The sequence below is a fragment of the Panthera tigris genome, chromosome B2 (assembly GCF_018350195.1).
Source record: "Panthera tigris isolate Pti1 chromosome B2, P.tigris_Pti1_mat1.1, whole genome shotgun sequence".
Lineage (NCBI taxonomy): Eukaryota > Metazoa > Chordata > Mammalia > Carnivora > Felidae > Panthera > Panthera tigris.
Window position 1 is genome coordinate 17256058 of NC_056664.1, and position 5446 is coordinate 17261503.

Genomic DNA, 5446 nt, shown 5'->3' on the forward strand with positions numbered 1-5446 from the left:
AGCTCAGAAGGCTTGTTCTTGAATTAATCCAACTTACTAGACAAGTAATACATAAGGTTCCACGTGAGTATTTTTTTATCAGTAAAATAACGGATTTATGGTACTTTCTATTATTCAAATTGTTACACCATTTAAAACATTAAATCAAGAGAAGAGGCAAAAATGGTTATGCAGCTGTCAAGATACGATTGCACAACAATGGCCTTGAGTCAAGATTGGGAGGCGGTACATCCTGTGCTGGCATGGAAGGCTGATTTATGACAAATGTCCAACATAGTGGTATTTGGAGTTCTTTCCCCAGTTAAAGTGATGGGTTGATTTTTTTCAGGACCTACCACTAGAGTTCCAACTTAGCATGTCTCTCGTATTTCTGATTCGACTCTAGTAGAATGCAAGAGAGAGGAGGCAATGTAATTCCTAAGTGCCCTTATACACAGGAAAATAGTGTGTTTATGACGAATGTGTTTATGCAGAGCATGTCCTTATGAAAACACATATTTTGAGATCACCTTCTTCTCCTGCTTCATAAGACTTAAGAGAACTAACCTATATTGAGTACCTTCCATGAGCCAAGTATATTATAGACAATCCCTTAAGTGTTCGCAACTAAGTCAAGTAGATATGATTATTTCCATTTCCCCATCCTATTTCCAGATGAGAAAACTGAAGCCACGAGGATAAAACCAGTGGTCAATGTTACCAGACAACTGGTGGGAGAGCTGGGGTAACGAGCCTTGTTCAATTACAAAACCAGAGTACTTCCTATCATACATTCTTGCACTCTTTTCTAGCGATATCCATTGAAGTTCTGTCTTCTCTCATTGCCTTTTGTCAAAAAGTAACAATTAGATACAACCCCCCCCCCCACACACACACATACATCTCTCCATAAATGTCCATATATGAGTTACAGGGTAGTATAGTGGTGAAGTGCATGAACTCTGGGGCAAAAACTACCTGGGTTCACATAACAACGTTGACCACCTGTGTGCCACTCAGCAAGATGCTTAGCCACCCTTGGAGTCATTTCCCCATTAGTAAAACAGCTATGCTGATAGCATAATCACTAAGAATGATGTCTGAAATATTTTAAGTGCTGTGCCAGTATTAGCCACGACTGATATCAGTAAGGGCAGAACTCTTGGATAATATTTCTCATACGGTATATTTTGGCTAGAATAGTCTGGACGATTAAAATTTAGTGCTACGGAGGCAGAGATTAAAATTGAGACAGACGCATAAACCCATTAGCTTCCTTTCTGCTCTATGCCCATAGGTTCCCTAACCCCACTCAGCTATGTCAGTGAGTATCATGGGTCAAAAGGGCTCCCTGAATCAGAACAATTTTACACTCCCAACAAAATACATGACTTGAGGATCAGAGAGTAGGTTAGTCATGAAATGGAAGATGAGCCCTCTACTGTGGTAATTTAAAATACTGACTTCAGGCACCTGTGTTTACAGCAGCATCGTTCACAATAGCCAAAAGACGGAAACAATTCAAGTGTTCATCGATAGATGAGTGAGGAGTCCCTGGGTGGCTCAGTCTGTTAAGCCTCCGACTCTTGATTTCAGCTCAGATCATGATGTCATGGTTTGTGCATGGAGCCCGATGTGGGCTCTGAGTCTAACAGCACTGAGCCTGCTTGGGATTCTCTCTCTCTCTCTCTCTCTCTCTCCCTCTCCCTCTCTCCCTGTCCCTCCTCCACTCTCTCTCTCTCAAAATAAATCAATAAACTTAAAAAAAAAAGATGAATAAAGAAAATGTGGTCTGGCCATATGATGGGATATTATTCAGCCTCAAAAAGGAAGGAATTCTGGGGCGCCTGGGTGGCTCAGTCAGTTGAGCGTCCGGCTTTGGCTCAGGTCATGATCTCACGGTTGACGAGTTCGAGCCCTGCGCTGGGCTCTGTGCTGACAGCTCGGAGCCTGGAGCCTGCTTCGGATTCTGTGTCTCCCTCTCTCTCTCCGCCCCTCCCCTACTCATGCTCTGTCTCTCTCTGTCTCAGAAATAAATAAACATTAAAAAAATTAAAAAAAAAAAAGGAAAGAATTCTGACACAGGCAATAACATGGATGAGCTTTAAGGATGTTATGCTAAGTGAAATGAGCCGGTCACAAAAGGACAAATACCGTGTGATTCCAGTTATATGAGATAGCTAAATTAATCAAATGGACAGAGACAGAAAGTGGAATGGTAGTTTCCAGGGGCTGGGGGAGATTGGAAATGAGGAGTTATTGCTTAATGGGTACAGATCTTTGTTTTTACCAGAGAGAGGGATCTCTGGGGATGGGTTGCATAACCATATGAATGTCCTTAACACTACTGAACTGTAACTTAAAGATGGTTAAGATCATAAATTTCATGTCACGTGTATCTTACCACAATGAAAAAAAAAAAAAAAAACCAACACTGATTTCAGTGAAACCAACTCTAGCTGCCGAGGTGGCCCCTGATTCAGTGGGACGGTGTTCTGTTACTGATCTATGAGGTTAACTGAAATCGTCAATGCGTTTTCTCATCAGCAGCCAATCTCACTGACACACTGCAGCTGTTGTCTACGCTCCACACTCCAAACAAGAGCCTGGGCCACCCACCCCTTGACCTTTGATTCTTTCCTAGGGGAGCTACAAATATGACTCTTGTATTCAAGGGTACCTGTGGAGAAAACGCAAGTGTGTGTTCCTCGGTGGCCACCCTGTTGAATCCCCTTACCTGTGGGAGGAAAGGCAGGAGTAGGAAAATCTTCCTTATAGGGCAGTGGTGTTAGATCACATAATTGTCAGATGCGCTGTTTCTATATCTGATGGCATCATTGGAAGTCTAGGCACCACCCCAGCGTCTCTGCATCTGCACCCATGTTTTTGCATGGTGTGTGAATGTGAGGTTTGTGTTTTGGAACTTGGGTAATTAGCCCAAGAAAAGAATGGCGGAGTCTCTTAATTAATTAGGACCTATTTAGATTTCTATGGTCAGTGGCTTCAATAGGAAGGAATCCTTTAGCTTAGACTTACTGCCTATGGATTTTTTAAAAATGTGTTTGAATTTCACAAGTACGTGTGAATTACGTATCTTTTAGTTTTCCCAGTTGGGAGGAAGGAGAAGGGAGGATAAACATTTTGTGTTTCAATACAAATGAGAGCGACCTTCAGGGCCAGCATATTAATTAACAAATGATTATTCTTCATAATAGTGGAATAGTGTAAAAAGGAATCTATTTTAGTAACAACAATTCCTTCATTCAGACATTAGCATAAATTCTTTATGCTTCTTGACTGCCTACATACTCCCGTGTGTGTGTGTGTGTGTGTGTGTGTGAGAGAGAGAGAGAGAGAGAGAGACAGTGTGTGTGTGTGTGTGTGTGTGTGAGAGAGAGAGAGAGAGAGAGAGAGACAGTGTGTGTGTGTGTGTGTGTGTGTGTGCACGGGGGGGGGCATCTATCATGTGGCATACTGAAGTGTAATTTGAAACAACAGCAATTCAGAAAGAATTCAGAAAGAATCTTCAGAAAGAAACTTCGTTGTTTTTTTTTTAAATATAATTTATTGTCAAAGTGGCTAACATACAGTGTGTAAAGTGTGCTCTGGGTTTTCAGGGTAGATTCCCGTGGTTCATCATTTACATACAACACCCAGTGCTCATCCCAACAAGTGCCCTCCTCGATGCCCATCACCCTCTCAATGCCATGTTTTCCTCTCTGTTTGTAACTATTTTCCCCCTCCCGTTCCCCCATGGTCTTCTGTTAAGTTTCTCAAGATCCACATATGAGTGAAAGCATACGGTATCTGTCTTTCTCTGTATGACTTATTTCACTCAGCTTAATACCTTCCAGTTCCATCCACGTTGCTGCAAATGGCCAGATTTCATTCTTTCTCATTGCCAAGTAGTATTCCATTGTATATATAAGCCACATCTTCTTTATCCATTTGTCAGCTGATGGACATTTAGGCTCTTTCCATAATTTGGCTACTGTTGAAAGCGCTGCTATAAACCTATGAATCAGCACTCCTGTATCCTTTGGATAAATTCCTAGTAGTGCTATTGCTGGGTGGTAGGGTAGTTCTATTTTTAATTTTTTGAGGAACCTCCACTCTGTTTTCCAGAGCAGCATCCAGATGGCTAACAGACACATGAAAAGAAACTTTGTTTCTGATACCTATCACCCCCACCACTACAAGCTTATTTCAAAAGGGCAGCTGTCAAGAAGTCTCTAGTTGGCTTTACAGAAAATGAAATGCAAAGTGACTGGTGTTTGACTCTGAATGTCTCTTGATTCAAACCATCTTGAAAAGTAGAAGCCTCTCTGAAAACTGAGTGCCACCTGTTAACTGGAAAAGGGCCAAATGACCTCTGACCAGACTGCTGCCAGGGAGGTTTGGCCACGTCTGTGATTTCCATCAGCATCCGCCTTCTCTGGCCCTTCAAGAGGCTGGGGCAGGCCTTAGTTAAGGAGGGGAAGGCTTTCAAAACACCGAGATTAAAGAAGTACCAGAATCAAACAGCTTAGTACAATGACCGATTCTCTTTCGCACAATCCTCAGAGCTGACCTGTCCTTGGCCTTCCGAAAGGTTGCTTCCAGAATATTAAGCCGTCAGGGCACTGGGGAGAAGCCACAGCAAATGATGAGGTCACTGGGTGGGAAGACTGGGTCTTAACAGCAAAATCAAAGTGATTCTGCCTGTCTTTAAGCCTCCAGAATCGCAGATAGGGCAGCACCGGTCAAGACCGAGCCATTGCCCTAAGAGATCTCGGATCACTGGTTCTCTTCTGCACTTGAGAAACTGGAAGTGGCCTTGCCAGGAACTATTTTAGCAGGGGTCGCAAAGTTTTACGAGAAGAGGAAGCAAGAGCTTTAAACCAAGTTTCCCTTTTGCATTTCACCGAGAACAGGTGTTTGCTTTGCTCAAGGGAAGACTTCCCCAGGGCGGGGGATGTCATGCACAGCTAAGAGCCGCGATGGGAATGCTCAGCTGTCATACCTGGGATTGGTTCACATCACCAGTGTGATACCACTCCAGTGGCTTTCCCTGAATGTGATAATAAACACACGCGTGTTTTATTTAGTTAAACACACGTTTAATTAATGTTTATTAAACATCTCATTTAATTTTCATCGCAATGCTATGAAATAGGCATTATGGTCCTCGCTACAGAGATGGGGAAATTGATGCTTAAGGGGCTTGAATAAAATGTTAAGGTGGCAAAACTAAGTGGAGGAGTTGGGATTTGAGCCCAGAAAGTCCAGAACTTTGCTCTCAGTCACATTTCTACAAGATGAGTGGCACACATTGTATCAGTTGCACAAAGTCACTAAAGAATCCTGGGTGAACATCTGCCAAGCCCATCTGCTAATTTTCCTCTTCTTTCCGGAGCTGACCCATGAGCCTGGAGGTGTGGCACTGCCTTCCTGCCACCTGACCCGGAGTCTCTCTGCTTCACTGCTT